The 20,306-nt window shown below is 40.9% G+C and overlaps 1 protein-coding gene and 1 long non-coding RNA gene across 3 annotated transcripts in view; both read left to right on the top strand.

Annotated features, from left to right (window-relative positions):
* LOC117962036 overlaps positions 1–16,624 on the top strand; it is a 17,063-nt gene extending 439 nt beyond the window's left edge. Inside the window, exons 2-3 of the long non-coding RNA XR_004660547.1 lie at positions 16,325–16,330; positions 16,610–16,624. This is a non-coding gene — a long non-coding RNA (uncharacterized LOC117962036). The remainder of the gene's footprint in view (positions 1–16,324; positions 16,331–16,609) is intronic.
* LOC117962033 (pyruvate carboxylase, mitochondrial-like) overlaps positions 1–20,306 on the top strand; it is a 252,631-nt gene that overhangs the window by 56,205 nt on the left and 176,120 nt on the right. The window lies entirely within an intron of this gene.

Here is a 20,306-nt window from a genome sequence, read left to right as displayed (position 1 = left end):
ATGCGTCACGGAGGTGCTTGGGTCCGAGAGCAATAACTTCAGTTTTATCTGAGTTTAACATTAGAAAATTACAGGTCACCCAGGTTTTAATATCCTGAAGGCACACTTGAAGTTTAGCTAACTGATTAGTTTCATCTGGCTTAAATGATAGATATAACTGAGTATCATCTGCATAACAATGAAAGTTTATGGAGTGTTTCCTAATAATACTGCCTAAAGGAAGCATATATAAAGTGAACAGGATTGGACCGAGCACAGATCCTTGTGGGACTCCATGACTAACCTTGGCGTGCACAGAGGATTCATCGTTAACATGAACAAACTGAGAACGATCTGATAAATAAGACTTAAACCAGCTTAGAGCAGTCCCTTTAATGCCAATTAAATGTTCCAATCTCTGTAATAAGATATGATGGTCAATGGTATCAAATGCAGCGCTAAGATCTAATAACACAAGTGCAGAGATAAGTCCTTTGTCTGATGCAATTAGGAGGTCATTAGTAATTTTCACAAGTGCTGTCTCTGTGCTATGATGAACTCTGAATCCTGACTGAAAACTCTCAAATAAGCTGTTGCTATGCAGAAAATCGCACAGCTGTTTGGCAACTGCTTTCTCAAGAATCTTAGAGAGAAATGGAAGGTTGGATATAGGTCTATAGCTGGCTAAAACATCTGGATCAAGGTTTGGCTTTTTCAGAAGAGGTTTAATTACAGCAACTTTAAAGTGCTGTGGTACATAACCTGTTAATAAAGACAGATTGGTTATATCCAGTAGCGAAGTGTTGACTAATGGTAAAACTTCTTTAAGTAGCCTAGTTGGGATGGGATCCAAGAGGCAGGTTGATGGTTTAGATGAAGAAATAATTGAATTAAATTGATTAAGATCAAGTGAAGCAAAGCAGTCTAAACATGTATCTGGTTTTACAGCTGTTTCTAAGGTTCCTAAGTTTAGAGATAAGTCAGTTCCAGTTAAAGGCATGTCTTGGTGAATTTTGCTTCTAATAGTTATAATTTTATCATTGAAGAACCTCATAAAGTCGTTACTACTAACAGCTCTGGGAATACTTGGCTCAGTAGAGCTGTGACCTTCCGTTAGCCTGGCTACAGTGTTGAAAAGAAACCTGGGGTTGTTCCTATTTTCCTCTATTAATGACGAGTAGTACGCTGCTCTGGCATTACGGAGGGCCTTCCTATACGTTTTAAGACTATCTTGCCAGATTAGACGACAATTTTCCAGTTTGGTGGAGCGCCAGATCTTCTCAAGTTTTCGCGATATTTGCTTTAATTTGCGAGTTTCAGTGTTATGCCATGGAGCTAACCGTCTTTGTTTTATCATCTTCTTTTTTAAAGGGGTAACAGAGTCGAGAGTCATTAGCGAGCCTGCTGCACTATCAACAAAATGATCGATTTGGGAGGGACTAATAGCATAGGAGTCCCCCGTTACTTTGGGACTTGGTAATGAGTTAAATGCTAACGGAATCGCATCCTTAAATTTAGCTACAGCACTATCAGATAGACATCTTGTAGAGAAGGTTTTGCCTAATGGCGTGTAGTTCAGCAGTATAAACTCAAAAGTTATCAAACAATGGTCAGATAGAAAGGGATTCTGTGGGAACACTATTAAATGTTCAATTTCAACACCATATACCAGAACAAGATCGAGGGTGTGATTAAAAAGGTGAGTCGGTTTATGAACACTTTGAGAGAAGCCAATAGAATCTAATAGAGAGATAAACGCAGTACTAAGGCAATCATTCTCATCGTCTACATGAATATTAAAATCCCCTACAATAATAACTTTGTCCGTTTTTAGCACTAAGTTTGACAGAAACTCTGCAAATTCGGATAAAAATTCAGAGTATGGACCAGGGCAGGTATATATCTGGCAAACTGGGCAGTTGATAAACACTAGACATGTTCCTATACCAGCATACGACCTAAAACGCTGATATTGGCATCGGAAAGTACGGGAGTTTATACAATACCACATAATAAAGCCCTTAAGGAAGTCCAAATTAAAGTAGTTTATTTATATTCCTTTTCCCTTATAACTGACTGTCAAACTGGATAATAAAGAAAGTGTCTGACATTTGTCTACAGTTTTAATTGTTATTAACACAGCTGTATTTTGTTAAATATGAGGGGCAAACCTGTATTTGTACCCGTGTTTCCATGGTAACTCTATCGCGGCCACGACGGCGAAAAACACAGAAGTTATGGAATTAAACTAACTTCAGTTGCTAGATTAATAGTGTGTGAGACGGAGCTGCTGGACCTGGGCCAGAGATGTGACCCAGGGCCAGAATATCACAGTTCATAAAAATGCAGCGCAGTGACGATACAGACATTTCATACACACAACGTGTGTATCCGCCATTCGACCCGTGCTGGACCCGTTCATAATGAGTCAGCCGTATCTCTGGGAGTACGTCCATCACACTCCCTCTCGCAGTTATAAATAGCCTATGTGACGATAACATTTCTTTTGGTTAAAATCAAAAAATAATCAAGGGAGTAATCGCGATCAAAATTTTGATCAAAATAATCGTGACTATCATTTTGGCCATAACCGTGCAGCCCTAATTTCAACTTGACATGTTTCCTCAATATCTGATGATGCATTGGGTTCATTTTTGGATTTATTACAGGAAGTATATTAAATATTGGACCTTTTAAGCATTACAAAAATGAGTTTTGCTAGGGTGTTTGAAAAGAGTTTCTTACCTGTGCATGTGGGTGAAATCCAAACTATTATTTCCATTATTTTTCTCCACAATATTTCCTCAAAAACAAAGTCTGACAAGTCAACCATGTTACGATCTAACTATGTTTTTCCCTCAAAGTCGATTCATTACTCAGGCAGCGCTTACGCCCAGGCTGTGCCTCGCCCCATTGAGCTCCATCAATTTAAATCTTAGAAAACAACTTCTATACTTACACCTACCTGAACCATGTCTCACCTTTAATACCTCAATCTAACTATTTGATTTATGGAGCTTTTTGGGAACACAGTAAGCACTGGCTGTTAGGTTTAATGTGGAAAAAAAGCTGCTGAAGAACATTGCTACTACTTCTAGCTATTACAGCTACACAGACTTGTGGCTACTGACAAGTAGAAGAAGGCTCAATGTAGCAATTTGGCTGCAATAATCTCAAACGACTGTGCAAGGCTGCTGGGTCTGCTCCCCTTTCCTTTGACTTTGTTCCACCAAACAACAAAAGCAAAGGCTCTGTCAGCTAACTGGCTAGTCCAAAAAAAGGATTTGGTTCATGATATTTTCAAATCCATACCCTCCAGAAAACCAAGGCTTTGTACCTTTTAGTACCACATGCACTTGAAGGTAAATGTTTGCACGCTTTTCTGCTGATATGGGATATCAGGCATATGCTGAGCTATAATAGGTTTGCGTGCAGTTGTGTGAACTGTATTTCAAATGACAGTGACATAATTTAAGAGGTTGAGAGGTTTATTTCAGTGACTGTTTGTTTCCATTCTTGGCAGGGAAAGAAATTCCTCTAAAGCAGCTTTTAACCCCCAGTAAAAGACAATAAAACCTCCACTACGGCAAGATAGTAATAAATAGCATCCCATTCCATCGACAATCAGCATTGTATTGAAAACAAAACCTCTAAGGTCATTAAACAAACGGCACCAAATCCATCATAGAGAGGCCGGGTGACAGTTTAACTGAAATCCAATAGCATGCAAAGAGTGTATTGACAGATGGAACTGTGATCTGAATTCACACCACGGCACAATAAAACAGTCACTGTGAAGTGCAGATCATTAGCCTGTTCATGCTTACATTTGAATCATTTCAGGTTAAGGGCCTCACTTGGACTACCAGTACTCCTTTGAATGCTGTAATATTGATCATCTGCAGTTAATGGCAATATTTTACATGGACTGCATAAAATCCATCATAGTGAACACTGAATGCATCATGCAATAAATCAATTTTATTAAAAGCAAAAATTGGCCCAGTACTAATTTCTTCATATTTTTGTTTGTGATGCCAAATAATCGCCCTGAACCCACTACTGCACAGTCTTCACTGTGAGGAGTACAATTGTGAGTTGTTATCTAATACTTCACTTTTTAATACTGTGCTTTTTTTAATTACTTCGCTTTGGCTTTCTGGTTAGGATAAAAAATTCTGTCATTACAGAATGACACACACACACTGTGTGTGTGTGTGTGTGTGTGTGTGTGTGTGTGTGTGTGTGTGTGTGTGTGTGTGTGTGTGTGTGTGTGTGTGTGTGTGTGTGTGTGTGTGTGTGTGTGTGTGTGTGTGTGTGTGTGTGTGTGTGTGTGTGTGTGTGTGTGTGTGTGTGTGTGTGTGTGTGTGTGTGTGTGTGTGTGTGTGTGTGTGTGTGTGTGTGTGTGTGAGAGAGATGGCTTCATTGCAGCTAGATGAGAGGATAAAGCTGCTATAAATTCTTGTGTTTTTCGAGGCGCTGCACCATGATTGTGATTGTCTTTAGAATGGAAAATGAGCACTCAGGCTTTTGTTTTGACAATACTGCAGACAAAAAGAGTATTGGATAGGTTGTGTATATACGTATTTCAATGTGTGTCAGAGAAAAGTTTTTGGCCTTGTTGCTTTTGGTGTCAGTGCATCTATGTGTGCATAGAAGAGTGCGACACTCGTCTTTAGTTTGTGGATATGGGTTGATATATGCATTGATATATCTGTGCTTGAGAGAAAATGTGTGTGCTGCACCTGGTTATTTGTCTGTTTAGGCTTGCTAATTAGTCTTAAATGACCACTCTCCATCTTCATCAGGCGGAGAAAGAGTGATAGAGCGGGAGCCGGACCGAGAAAGACGGAAAGAAACAATGCCTTGCATAAACTGACAGAGGGTCTGACAAACGAGGGGGTTAAATGGAGTGAGGGAAGCAACATGAGGTGAATTAAAGAAAAGCGGAGCGACCGCGAGCTGCAGCAGGAATAAAAGCAGAGCAGCCTGCTGGACCAAAATGTAAAGCCTGCGTTGGCAAGATAGGTTTGAGTGTTTGAGCCTCTTTCTTTGTTCTTTCTGCTTGTTTTTGTTATTCCTCCTTTTATTCCTTTCCTTCTTTCTTATTCTTTCTTCACTTTCGTTCCCTCCTTACCGAATGTTGGACGTAGCAGCCTGCTTTTTGCTTTGATTCCCCTACAGGGATTTGGAGGAGTTGCGGCCACATCAGCAGTTTTTCCCCCTCTCCTCTCTCTCCAGATTCCCCAATAATTTCACACTTCTTTCTTGGCACATTAATGTAAACAAAGATGTTCAAGAAAAGATCAGCTCTGTGTCATTATACACTTAACAATTAACATGCTAAGATCTACTTGCATGCATGCCTCTCACTCTCCATTTTAACTATATTTGTGGGGTCCAAAAACCGGGAGTGGGGTCCCGACAGCTTTGTGGGACCAATCAGCAGTCTTATGACTGCGGGGGATGAAGTTGTTGTGGAACCTGGTTGTTCTGCATGAAGCTACGGAATCTCTTGCCAGAGGGCAGCAGGGAGAACAGTCCATGGCTGGGGTGGGAGGGGTCCTTTAAGCTAGATAATGTTTTTAATTGTAATTGTAATTTTAATTGTAAGTGTGTGTGCATGTGTTTTGAGTAAATCCTGTGCAAAATAGTGATTACCTGAATCAGCCTTTATATTACAGTATGCTTTGATGTTTGTGAATAAATTCCAATGAATGTGAGTCCGTAAGCACCGGAGCATACGTCTGAATCCAGCATTAAGCTGTTTTGTGTTTGTGTGTATTAGAGTGTACACCCAAGCATTTGTATTTGTGCGTGTGCATGCACTTGGAGGAGTTTTGTTTGTTTTTTTGAGCACGTCATAAAATAATTTTAAGGTGATTATAATTGTGCAGCGAAGCGTACAGTGAGTGATTGAGAAGTAAGCAGATGAATAAGAATGAGGTGTGTGTGTGTGTGTGTGTGTGTGTGTGTGTGTGTGTGTGTACGCGTGCACACACACCATGGGAGAATCTAATTTGTGTGTGTGTTTGTAAGGCGGAGAGAGTGAGTGTTGAGGCTATTTATGATAATGGGATGGAAGGATGCTTATCATGATTATAATCACAGCTGTCATTGTTTCTAGTTGTATGGAATCTTTTTGTATGTCCACGGCCAATCTTTGACTCTCTTCTTTTAATATGACAATTTAAGCATTTATCGGTACAACAAGATCCAGCATAAGCAGATAGGGACACTACTCATCATTCGTCATTTGCGGGGTGCAAAGACAACATAATGCAAAAGAAGACAAAACAACGTCGCTCACTTTAACCCTTTCATCATTTAGCTCTTTCTTTAACGCCCTTTATTTAAAGGCTGTAGGCAGTCATCACAGGTATTATTGTACCTAGGCATTTCAGAATGAGTTAAACTGCTTAGAAGTTGCATCATAATGCATGTGGGGCCATATGCTAGAACAGCTTTTCTGGAAAAAAGGTTTTCCACAGGTTTTTATTGAATGATTGGTAATATAACATACCATGTGTAAAGAAAGCATGAGTGTTTTATCTGTTATGGGATTCCCAATGAACTGGAGGTCCTAACAGAATGGCACAATCATAAAACAAAACATGGCAACAAAGAAAAAAAATGAACCGACCACGTTTCGTTTCAGCTTGAGTACAAGAACAGATGGTCGGACATTCTCCTTCAGGATCTCTTGGTAGACAGCAGAATTCATAGTTCCTTTTATCACGGCAAGTCTTCCAGGTCCTGAAGCAGCAAAACAGCCCCAGACCATCACACTACCACCACCATATTTTACTGTTGGTATAATGTTCTTTTTATGAAATGCAGTGTTCCTTCTACGCCAGATATACTTGGACACACACCTTCCAAAGAGTTCCACTTTTGTCTCATCGGTCCACAGAATGTTGTCCCAAAGTCTTGGGGATCATCCAGATGTGTTGTGGAGAAATTGAGACAAGCTTTGATGTTCTTTTTGCTCAGCAGTGGTTTTCTCCTTGGAACTCTGCCATGCAGCCATTTTTGCCCAGTCTTTTCCTGATGGTGGAGGCATGAACGCTGACCTTAACTGAGGCAAGTGTTGTTTAAATTGGTTTGATGTTCCAAAACACTTAAGTGTGACAAACATGCAAAGGAACAGGAAATGAGGAAGGGGGCAAACACTTTTTTACACCACTGTAGCTGCCCATTCATCTGGGCTACATGCCTCAAGTTGGTCATCTTGCATGAAGCGCACGTTTGAGGTCTCCCCAGAGAGGCTCAATGAGACTGTGATGGCCGCTCCAGAACCTTCACCTTGTTCTGCTGAACCACTGGAGGGTCAACTTGGCCCTGTGCTTGGGGTCAAAGTCATGCTTGAAAGTCCGAGAGCGTCCCATGCGCAGCTTTCGTGCAGAAGAATGCAAATTGTCTGCCAGTATTTCCTGATAAAATGCTGCATTCAGCATTTGGCCTGGGATCGCCTCGGGATCCCCCAGTCGGAGCTGGGTGATGTGGCTCGGGAAAAGGAGGTTAGGGTACCCCTACTGGAGCTCCTGCCCCCGCGACCCGATACCGGATAAGCGGATGAAGATGGATGGATGGATGCTGAATTCATCTTGCCTTCAATCTTCACAAGATTCCCCGTGTTGCATTTAGAGCCCCCCCCCCCCCCCCCCCCCCCCCCCCCACAAAAAAAAAGAAAAAAACATCGGTGAGCCACCACCATGCTTCAGGGTGGGGATGGTATTCTGTCAACCCCTCTCCAAACATATGCTTATGTTTGTGACCATAAAAGCTCTATTTTGGTCTCGTCACTCCAAATTCCAGAGTGCCAGAAACTGTCAGGAGCGTTTAGGTGTTAGCGGCCATATTGTAACCGGGCTTTTTTGTGGCATTGATGCAGTAAAGGCTTCTTTCTGGCAACTCCGCCATGCAGCTCCTTTTTGTTCCAGTACGGCGTATTGTGCTCATTGCAACAACCACACCATCTTTTCCAGAGCAACCTGTGTTCCCCCGACGTTACCTGTGGCTTCTTCTCTGCATCCCCAACAATTCTTGTTGCAGTTTTGGCTGAAATCTTCCTTGGTCTACCTGACCTTGGTTTGGTATTGAGACATCCAAGAAATTTCCACATCTTAAGTGATTGAACAGCACTGACTGGCATTTGCAAGGCTTTGGATATCTTTTATATCTTTTTCCATCTTTATAAAGTTTCAATCCCTTGTTCTGCAGATCTTTTGACAGTTCTTTTCTGCTCCCCATGGCTCAATATCTAGCCTGCTTTGTGCATCCACGTGAGAGCTCACAAACTCATGGACTATTTATACACACACACTAAATGCAATTTACAAAGCCACAGGTGTGGGAAATAACCTTTAATTGCTGTGTGTGTGTGTGTGTGTGTGTGTGTCACTTTGTGTCACTTTGTGTGCCCGTAACAAGGCCAAACATTCAAGGGTATGGGAACTTTGGATCAGGCCATTTGGGTTATTTCTGTTGTCAATATTGTTTAAAAAGCAGTCAAACAACTATTTAAAAATATGTCTTCATATGATCACTATGCGTGACTCAAAGACAGTTATTCTGCATGATGAGTCATATTTCTGGGAAAGATGAGTGTAAGTGTTAATGAGATGTAAACTAGAAAACATGTTGGTGGGACATTCTAAGCCTAAATAATGTCAAAGTATTTAGTCATTTGCAAGTAGTAGCTCTGTATATGGCATAGTCACAATGACGATGCTAACTGACTGATGGCAAGCAGGTATACAGTCTCCTTAGTTTCCTAGATGGGTGAAAATGTTGGCTTGCTAGTGGCCCTACAGAAAAAGGCAGAGGATGAATGTAGTCAGTAGGACTCATTGTCTTTGGACCAAAAATGCATGACAATTAAAGGAATAATTTAGTCTGGACCATGGAAATAGAATCAGACTAGAATGGACATTAAAGTGTTTGCTGTGATGATTGGATGAGTTCAAAAGAAAATACTGTTCAGGTGCTGTGCATTGACTTAACAAATAGAATGAGTTAGCCCGCTATAACAGGCACAGTTCTTTGCCATGGCAACGGTACACAGGAGACAGGCTCAGGAGAGGAGACAAAAGATTGTATTTCATGAAAAATGTTCATCGAAACGTTTTTCTGAAAACATTTAAACAACAACAACACAGGCAGCTTTTTACAACTGCACCTCAGGCAGGAGAGCCTCTCTGCTAATTTAGAGGTCCAAGCCAGACTCGTCTTCAAAGGCAGATGGATTAGAAAACCAACCAGGCTGGACTCTGTCTACTGGCTGCTGCTGCGTCTCATCACACTTCAATCTCGCGAGATCGCGTTGCACCTCTGGTGTCAGGTTCTGCCGTACCTACATATCGGCCCACATTCCTGGTTTTCTGTGGTTTTGTCCTGTTGCTTTTCTCCTGCATAGATGGTATTTATAATGTTACAGAATGTGTTCCTATGGCGATGACCTTTTCTGTTGAAGGCTTGCATGAATTGTTTCCTGTCCACCACATCGTGTGATGAGGACTTCACACCCCTACAAGACTAACACCATTTAAACTCAAGGCTGGAATGAATAGAACCTAATTTGCAAAAATTACCATGTCCTAAATTATGAGTTAAACTGTAATTTCAATACATTCTGTCCAGTAATCCCCTTCGGATTTCTCCTAAGCCTTTTTCCGCAAGCTTGGGCCTTCCGATCAAAGTTGTATAAAATATATAATGAAAACCAGAGGATTCAGCATCAAAAGGTGGTGGATCATGGGTAAGGCCCTGGGACAGACATGCATGCGGAGATAGCAGCAGCAGAGAGGGGGATACATTAGTCTTCTACCACGCTAAAAACAGGAAGTGTCTACTGCTTTTTTTTTCTTTTTCTTCTCCTCCGAAGAGTTGCAGAAGCTGCTGGGATTGAGCCGTGGACTTTCTAATTAGGATGTCAGTTTCATTTCTGATTATGCCGTCATGCACCCCAAGGGATTCATCAGGCCCTGATCCACTTTGCATCCCATACTGCACATTGGACCCTCTGCAGCCTGGAAAGAGGTGCTGGAGCACTGCCTGTTTGAACTGACCAATCGCAGTTCATGTTTGCCAATATTGTTTGGTTGTCTCTCCCCACGCAGCGACTGGCAGACTGGATGCCGGGTGCCACTGCTCGCATTCAAATGATTTACCAGCCTTTTAGTCAGTAAGATGTGAGTGGAATATAATGGGGTAAGCTAGACGTAAGGGAAGCTGTGCCACTTGCCAGGATGTCTCACACGTGGCAGTTCTACCCATCGGTGTATCACGCTGGGAACCCTGTTGAGATCTTTTTTTTATTTTTTCTTTTTTTAAAACTTGCACATAAATTGTCTTGGGGGCCTCTCTATCTGCCTGCCGGTGTTGAGAGAGACTCTCACATGCTATCACGAGTACTTACACATTCATTTTTTTATTTACACATCGAAGACTCATCTGTGGTCTGCTCACAGCATTGTGTTTAATTAGGATGGTTTCCTGCTGGGCTTTGGTATATGAGAGGACGACCCAGTGTCTCCATCCCGCTGCACACTCATATACTTATGTTGCATGCTTCATTTGTCTAAAACCTGTAAATGACAATTTAGCAATGAAAGCTGCAGATGCTTTGCAGCGAGATATATGGAATGTAATCTTATTCATTTGCATTTATTAGTAATCATTAGCACAGATCTCTGAATACATCAGTGTGCACACGTCCTTTTACCTGCAAATGTGCAGAATTATAGCGACATCAGCTCTGGGAGTGGAGGTCGTGATGCAAAACTATTACCAATAAGTTTTTGTTATTAACAATTTATGTGAATTGTTTAGAATAGAAGAACAATATTTTAACAGTGCTGTTAAACCTCATCAAACATAGGATTAACAGGAACATTTATAATAACAAATAACTGAAAACGTCTTACATTCTAGTTTCTTCAAAGTTTTCAGTTATTTCTACTTTTTTGTAGTACATAATCCCATGTGTTCATTCATAGTTCTGATGCCTTCAGTAATAGTCTACAATGGAAATATTCCTGAAGGTAAAGGAAACACATTGGATGAGAAGGTGTGTCCAAACATTTGGCCTGTACATGTGTACGTATGTATGTGTGTGTGTGTGTGCGTGCGGATGGACAAATCTATGATTGTGCGTGTGTGTGGGGGGGGGCTTATTTATCTGGCTTCCCCTTCTCTTTCTCTCTCTATTTGTGACTTCCACTGTGCAATTTTCCGAATGAGAGAACTCGGATTGCATTTTATCTGGCCTAAATGGGCTTTTGCATTTTTTTGGTTTGTGTGTCTCTACTTGTATGTGTATTTGCGTGTTTTGTTAAGCTGCTGTATGTGGACCTTCTAGCAGACCCCTCAATAAACGTCCTCCTTTCAATTAAAATCTTTATTTAATGGCACAACCCTCTAACTGAGCTGTAGTTTAGTTGACTTTTTTGGGCCAGTGGATAATGATAGTGGTTATTTTGTCAGTTCTGCGTGATTGTTTATTTCAGAACTTTAAATTTTTTCCTAAATTTGAACAAATTACTAAACCTCTTATATTTAGTTTTTTTTTCCGAGACAGACAAATCTCAAGGAGGCAAAAACATTAAAGTTCCTGTGTTTGAACATTGCAGTTGATTAGCAAATTAATGAGTAATAATGAAATGTGTAAAAAATATCAGTCCCTAAAGTGGTACGATTTGTTCAAATACAATACACACATCTACAGTAGATGAAACTCTCCGAGGTAGCAGGAATAACACATGAACGCTGTGAAATTATGGGCTTTTGCTTTAAAATACAGTAGCTGGAATCCACAGATAAGAGTGAAGCCCAGAGTATACTAATACATGTTTAAGTTTTGTGTACGTGTGAGGTGTTCTTCAGGGTTCAGTGGGGCTTCTGCGAGCTGAGAGTTGGCTGTTTAGACTTCTGGCTGTGTTTTGGGCCCAAATCACAGCCTGTGATTAGAAGAGCCCACTAGAGAAGCAACAACATCAATGCCATGTTTTTGCACACTGTAGACTCATGTTAGTTTTCCCAAAAATATAACCAAAATCCCCTATAGCAATACCAGCGAATACCACCGATACCAATTGTATACTTCATTTTATATCCTTTTGTTTTCTACTTCAACATCTACCCATTATGTCAGTACGCTGAACTGCCAAGTCGATCAAATACACGGCGGCAATCACACGTCACATTAAATCCAAGGCAAGGCTTGGATGCTTGCAGTGATAGGCTGTGAGTAAGACCATACAAATAGTGATTTTTGTTTTAGGTCTAGGTACAAAAAGGATTGAATGCAGGAGAAGTTTCAATACTACTCATACTGAGTATCGATACCCAGCTCTAGTGGGGATGGAGGTTTGTTATTTAAAGTTAATCAAATGAGTTTAAGGGTCTGTGACCATGTTTAATTTTAAACCAGGTTCAGGAACACCAACAACGTTGAGTCAATACCGAGCTATGGATACAGACATTGGGTCAATATCTAAGTTTAATCAACCAGTGTGGTGTCTTCGAACGCGCCCCAGCACATCGATTTTACCCATCAATCTAACCTTCTGCTGGAGAGCGCTCATTCATAGTGGATTCCAAGAAGGCCTTGGAACAGGGTGCACTGCCACTGGAGACTCACGTCAGATGGAAATAAAGATTGAGTCACACATGGCGTAAATGATGTCGTCTCGGGTGTTTAGTCTTTGACAGTTGATAGTGAAGACACTACTGATATGTACGTTACGTGCTAAATAATAACACATGGCTGTCAAATTTAAGCGTGAAATGATTTGGCGATACATTTATTAGAATGACAGAAGTATTGCACAGTTGAAATAACTGATTAATCCAGATGCGGCCAACCATGTGCCCTACAGAGCAGATAAAGCAGGTTTTTCATTCCAACTCACTCTAGCAGGTCATTTCACTCATGAGGTTGTACCCCCGGGGGTGGATTGGCCATCTGGCAATTCTGGCAAATGCCAGAAGGGCCGGACCCGCAGTAGTAAAAATAAGCATGTGGACTGTCGGCAACGGCAGCGAGGGCCGTCTGCGCAGCGAGAGCTCTGGCTGCCGACGCCGGAGCTCCGGCTGCCGACGCCGGAGCTCCGGCTGCCGGCTGTCCGCGCGGCTGTCTGACAGCATCAGGATCACATTGAGATTGTTTCATTACCGGTTTAAAAACGGCACATTGTCTCGTTAATCAGTAGTCCAAGTCATTGTTTTGGTACAGCTGGTTTTACCGCCTGAAGAGAAGTGTAGGCCTATAGGAGGACCCTGAACAAGCAGCGGCGTTCTGCTCCGTCTTTCTGCTGTGCCCTATTCACGTAGACGTTAGTTGTACACCATGTAGGTTAACTCTGCGGTTCACAGGTATGTTTGAACTGTGGTGGTCCGTTACACTGTAGGCTATGTTCAACATCACTGATCATCTTTGATCAATAGAATGTAGAAAAAATTATACCTCACAACGTTTTGGATACATAACATGATTGTGTTATTGTACTATTTAGCAGTAAAAGCAGTAGTCGAAGTACGTCAATCCTACATTTTTCAACTTGGTAGCGTAACGTGCTGCTTGGGGAAAAAAGTTCCATCAGCTCTGTTCATGATGATTAACCCTTGTGTTGTCTTCTCGTCAAAATTGAAAATCAGCACTTTTGTTGATGTTTTTTATCAATGTTTTTAACTTTTTCTTACATTTTTGTCCCTTTTTTTCAATGTTTGTCACTTTTTTGATGTTTTCAACACTACGTAACACCTTTATCTTTAGTTTTACAATTATTTTTTTGGAATTTATGATAAATAAACCTCATTTACAGGAAATTATACTTATGTTTGAGATAGAATTTAGCAGAAATTAGGAATTATTTAGAATAAAATTAAAGGATTGGATGTTGATGGATAATCCCAGACTGGAATATGTCAGCTTTTACTTAACACTATTTCAGAATAAGACACCCCAAAATTAATGAAAGAGATTTGTTCTTGCCAAAGAGCGTTGTCCTCATCTTGTTATTTTGGGGAATTAAAAGAACATTGATATAGGAAAACGGGTCAATTTGACAAACAACTGGACTTTGAGGTCAGGTGTTTTTTTATCCAGCCCCTGTCCCGGGTGTGAAAGCCCCCTTACGGGACTACTGAATATAATATCCCATTATATTTAGTATTTTGAAATGTTACCTGCCACCAGAATTGTGGGATTTTCTTGCCATAAATATAGAAGTTTTTTACCATAAACTGGTGCCCATTCATAGTCAGTCATAATAAATGCTTCTTGTCTGGAGGTTTTCATTCCAACCAAAGACCACCTGCTGAATAACACTCATATTTAGCCGTGGCACTTAGCCACACCAGCCCACGTTACCACGGACAGATGGTGAAACAATATCAGCAGTACCTTTTGTAACAGATTTTTAAACATTTAATGTAAGTAAATGGAATAACTCTTGGTTGTGCTCCATCACGATACATCTGTATGAACCAGTGAAAAGGATGCACTCAATGGTGGCGATGCTTCAATGACTGAATAGAAAAAATGAATATTTTTATTCCTCATAGTAACACAATGCTTTTATAATATGTAAATGATCATGGTTTTAGACCATGTTTTCATTGAGTACTGACATTTGTATCATTGGAAATGTGGTAGGCTTTTGCACTGTAATTATGTCCTCTGCTCTATCTGTTCTTCTCTATTTAATTTCTCTCTCTCTCCAGTCTGTCTTCCTATTCTTCCTTTTATCCGTATGCTCTGTCTCTTTCCTTTTGGCCTTTCTCATCTCGTTCCTCGCTGCCTTCTGGATGCCGGAGTAATTTTGCATTCCTATCCTTACTCTTCCATCTGCTTAAATAACAAGGAAAGCAGGAATTAATTAATAGGCTGATAGTGAGGCCTGAGAAAATAAGGGAGAAAGTGAGCTGAAATGGAGAGGAAATCTAATAAGATAGGATCTTGGTGGGTGGGTGGTCCATATTTTGCCCTGCTTTTTTGCCTTGCCCTTCCACTTATGCACTCTTAGGGCCCTATCCTGAAACCGGCGCGGTGCAAAGTCTCATGCAAGTGTCTCTGCTAGTTTAAGACCGACGTAGTTGTCAATTTCCTGTTCTTACAGGACAGCAAACAACAGCTAACAGCAATGCTCCAAAGTCCAAACGCGCCTGGCTGATGAAGGAAATGGGAGATGACCTCTGATTGGTTGATTGCATGTCACCTATGAATTATTGAAGACACTAAGTACCCTTTGAACCAAGTTTATTTGGACCCGCCCTGAACGCACCTGCACCACGTGCTTCCCGCCAGGCGCTCAGATGGTTTAAACAGGGCCCTCAGACTGTTAGTCTTCCCTTTGATTCTGTTTCCCAGAACCTTTATACAGGAACTTCACTCGGCCCATGTTAATTTGGGAAACGATAATTGTTTGAGCCTATTAAGCATCCTACTCTCTCATCTCTTCTTTCCATCCATCCTTTTCCCTTCCAATTCAGAGTTTTCTTCTTAATATTGATAAATTACAATAATATTTATATTCCCCCTTTCTCTCCATCCCTATCCCATCATGTTCCCTCCGTCTCTAACCATGTTCCGTTAGCATCTGCATATGAAACAGGCACCATAGTTTTTGGGCTGCCGGCTAAATTGATGTCAAAATGCCATCCTCATGCCACAATCATTTAAATTTCTTATTTCTGCCCCTATCTCAACCCTTCCGTTCAGTCTTCATTTCTCACCTCCCATTGCAAGGCTTCCTCCTCTTTTTCTTCTGTTCGCTGTCTAAAACCATCTATAGAATTCATACAAAACAACATGGGTGACTTGATGCGTTCCTCCTATGCGCCATTCTCCTTTTGCTTCATCTTCATTTGTTTTTCTTTCAAATTCTCTCTTGCTCAGTTTTCCCGTCTTTATTGTCTTTTCCATTTGTCCTTCACCTTTTCCTTCATCTCCCTTTTCTATGGGTGTTTTTTTTTCTTCCAGGTCCCATTCTTCCATTTCTCCCTCCTGACTTCTGCTGTTGTCTGTGTTTGTCTTATTTTCTACTTTTCTATTCCTGCAGGCCACACTTGGAAGCAATTGTCTATATTTCCAGTTAGTGTGTGTGTGTGTGTGTGTGTGTGTGTGTGTGTGTGTGTGTGTGTGTGTGTGTGTGTGTGTGTGTGTGTGTGTGTGTGTGTGTGTGTGTGTGTGTGTGTGTGTGTGTGTGTGTGTGTGTGTGTGTGTGTGTGTGTGTGTGTGTGTGTGTGTGTGTGTGTGTGTGTGTGTGTGTGTGTGTGTGTGTGTGTGTGTGTGTGTGTGTGTGTGTGTGTGTGTGTGTGTGCGCACGCTCACATTTGGTAGACAAGAGTCTGCATTAGTTTTACTGAAATAAGAAATACATTTCTGCTTTGCTCTTTACCACTAGCCCCGGAGCCATCTTGAAAAAGAGTATTTACTGGAGACTCGTTTTGTGTGAACATAAACAAGACAGACAGACAGACACTCAGATGGAGTTTTCAAATCGAGTGTTCACTTCAAAAGGAGTACCTATTTTGCATTCCGAGGCCACGTGTGGGAGGTGGGGAGCGGGAGACAATGGGAGATATAAAGGAAGGGAGAGGAGTGAGAGAAGCAATGCAAGGAAAGGGGTATTTAGGAGAGGACGAGAGGGAAATGAAAAAGCAATAGAGGGGAATAGGACAGTTTTTCTAATCCTTTTAATTTACTGGTTCTTTGTGCTTTTCTCTCTCTTGCTCATACTTCATATTCACCTGCAGTGTTATCTGTGCTTGGCATTCACTCTCGCCTCCTCTTGTCCTTTCTTTGCTTCCTTATTTCCTTCCAGCCTTACTCTGAGTCATTCCTTCCTCCCCACTCCATTCTCAGTTCATCCCAGCTGTATCTCTTGTCCCACTCTCCTATTTAGCCGTCTTATTATTCCATCCTTCCTTCCCACTCCCAACCTAACTCCCCCTCTCTGCCTTCCACCTTTGCTTCCTCCCACCGCCCCTTCATTCCTTTTAAGCAATGCCAAATCCAGTCTTTTCCACGCTCCCACTTTTCCCACTATGCTCTCTTTGGGTTTTGGCATCCAGCTTTTTTTTTATTTTTTAAATCCTCCTCCACACTCCTCCTCCCTTGGCTTCCCTCACTTCATTTTTTGCTCTCTTGCGTTGAGTTGGGGATGTATAGCTGTCATCTTGTCTCCTTTTTATTTATTTCTCAATCTCCTCCACTTTTGTGGAGTAACATTTACTTTACCACCCTGCCTGTTAGTTATATTTCTACATCTCATATGGCCACAACAAGCTGCCTTCCGGTCCTCAACTCACCACTTTCTCTTTCTTTGTCTCCCTCTTTCCTTTTTAGTTTTTGGCATGCAGCCACCGTCTTCTCCTTCGCTAACGAGCTCTGAGTGAAACGACTGAGAATTATATGCAATTAGTACTTGGCCTTCATGATCTCGGTGGGTCCGTGCGTGCGTGTGTGTGTGTGTGTGTGCGTGCGTGCGTGTGTGTGTGTGTGCGTGCATGCACACATGCGACAGACTGAGGCAGAGTGTGTGTGCTTGGTGCTGGAGGTCAACGTGTGCATGTGCACGTCTGTCCGTCTGTCCTCAGGTTCTAGTGAGTTTTAGGCTAATGTATTTTCCATGTACTGTGATATTGTAGGGACGTGTCCAATCAGTAAGGGTACGTCTTGCATGTGTACAAGTGGCAGATATTAGGAATGTTTCTTAGGTATTTGTGTATACATATATGTGTATACATTTTAATGGACATATGGAATGGAAAAGAAAGCATAGTTTTGTATGAGCAGGTGCTTAACCTCGTCATAGGTCAGTACATTATACTTTGTCCTCTCTGATCTCCTCATCCCCAGCACTCTAACTCCCTGCATAACTCAGGGCCGACAAGATAATTCATTTTAATAGAATTACATTTTAATGAAACCTTCATTGCACTCTTGACTCTGGAGATGACCTGCAGTGATTCTGTGATGATCCTTTTGGAAAAGGGAATCTAAATGATGGGATGCTTTGAATTGCATATACGCTGTTTTGTCATATGAAATCATTCTGCCTTTTTTGATCGGGATATATTAGCACTAATTTAAAAAACAATTGCAATAAATTATACATGTTAGTTAATTGCAACCACATGTGTAGTGGGTTAGAAAAGCCAGGCTTGCAGCATTGCAAATTATAAAACTGAATTTAAATTACTTGTCATATAAAAGGCTCAGTTTCTTTGTCATGTATACTTAAAATATGACCAATCCTCTCTAAAGCCACTGATAGGTTTGTCCAGCCTGGGCTACTGTAGAAACATGGCAGGCAACAAGTCGGGCTCAGTGGGCGAGGACCCCTTCCTGTAGATACGAAGGCTTATTCTAAGCTAATGAAAAACCCAACAAATCTTAGTTTAAGGTGATTACACACTTATGTAAACATATTATGTTCCATTTCTGCCAAACATCGCCCTAGTTCCAAGAGTAGATTCTGCAAGCCATTGGGTGCCTAAAGGTAAAGCCAGTTTTCCATGTTAAACCTATCAAGGCAAAAGAAACAATCAATACATATTCATCACCATATTAAAAGCCCCAGTAATAATGCATTTGCGGTTGGGAACAGCTAATACTTGTCACTTGTCAACAAAATGCTCTGCCAGGTTGGGGGCTGCTAGACTGTTGAGACTTGCTGCTGCTCAGATAAAAGATTAGCATCAGAGGATAAATAATATGTGCACGGCGATGACCTGGACTTGAGATGAAAAGGTCTTCTTGGAGTTGAATCGGAGTTTAGGGCGTGATATGCTGATTGGACTAGGTTTCCTTAAAAGTGCTGCTTTACCCGGGACTTCCTTCAAAACGTACGACCAAATGAAGACAGACTGATAAACATTTTCAAAAACTATTTTATTTAAATTGCCGCAAACATTCACAAAGAATGAATCTTAAATAACACTTTAAATTGTAAATGTATGTGCTGACCAAACAGAAAGCCGAGACAATGTTTGTTTCCATGAATTTTTATGGGAAAAAATAATTTGGGAAAGATGCACTACTTAACCTCTATCACCTGAAAAGGCAAAAGCCTAAAGGCAGGTGCTGCATCACATTATTGTAATCTTGAGGCCCTGTTCTGTAGAGGAAAGTTGAGTCCAAATCTAGTTTTAAGACCTTATTATTTCAATTAATATTGTGCTTACATGCGGTCAGAAAAGCAAATTTCTGTTTTAATCAAATTTTCTACCAGCTCATTGACACAAAGCCAACTGTGGACCAGGCAGCGTTGCAGCTGAGGACTATTTCTTGGTTGCTGGGGCTCTAGGCAAACTATAATTAAAGTGCCATGTGTAGTCTGCTGTGTGCACCATGTTTGATGGGTCCCTACATGACAGCGTACACGGACAAAGAGAGGGAGAGAGGTGGAAGAAGTCTAACTCTACGATTAGGTTTGTGAATAAGTAGGTGGGACTACTTTAGTTAAAATGACTTTTGGTCATGGGCAGTAGAAAATGTCTCAAATCAAATGTATCTGGGATTAAAGCTACTCTTTCTTTGTGTCCCTTTCTCATAGTCCATTATATGGTAAAGAATTAACACAATTTTAAGAGTGTGCGTAAGACCTCCAAACAAATATCTTCCATAAAATATTAGTTTGCCTCCAATCGAAAACTGCTTTGCACTTAGCTTTCATAATTTCCATTTGATTAATTCCTTTAAATGTTGCCCTACCCCTAAATCCTGTTGACAATAGTTTACTTGAATTATTTAAAATTTTTAATACATAATGTGTATACATGTAGATCCTTGTAATATTCTGATATTATGGTTCTCTTAGCCTTCTTGTGTTAGAGAGTTTGTGATGCTCACCTACAGCACCAAAACAAATTCCTTTGATTGTGTAATTGTGCACATGCCATTGATTTTTCAATTCCGACTTATTTTATTAGCATGGCATGTAACTCGATCTGTGTTGCCAAAGCATATACAGGAAACTATTGAACAAAGAAAAGAAAGCTATTGTAGTCAAAATACAATCACGTGGTAAAGTAAGTTTATTCTTTGTGTACTCTTGCAGCTTATGTTTTGTACATAAGGATGAATTTATTTATGGCAGAAGCTTCCATATATATCCAACCTGCATCTGCCATCAAGACAAATAGATGTGGGTTGAGGTAGGACATAATGCTGAGTAATGTCTTGGATACCTGGAGGAAAATGTGTCAGTGTTTGGGTGGTTATTAAAGATGTATTCTTTGTATGGTTTCCATGGTTTTACATGGTGACAGGGTCCATTTGAAGTGCTTATTCTCAGATGTGGTAATGGATTTGGAAA

This window comes from Etheostoma cragini, chromosome 19, assembly GCF_013103735.1.
Source record: "Etheostoma cragini isolate CJK2018 chromosome 19, CSU_Ecrag_1.0, whole genome shotgun sequence".
Classification (NCBI taxonomy): Eukaryota; Metazoa; Chordata; class Actinopteri; order Perciformes; family Percidae; genus Etheostoma; species Etheostoma cragini.
This window is presented reverse-complemented; position numbering and strand designations above follow the sequence as displayed.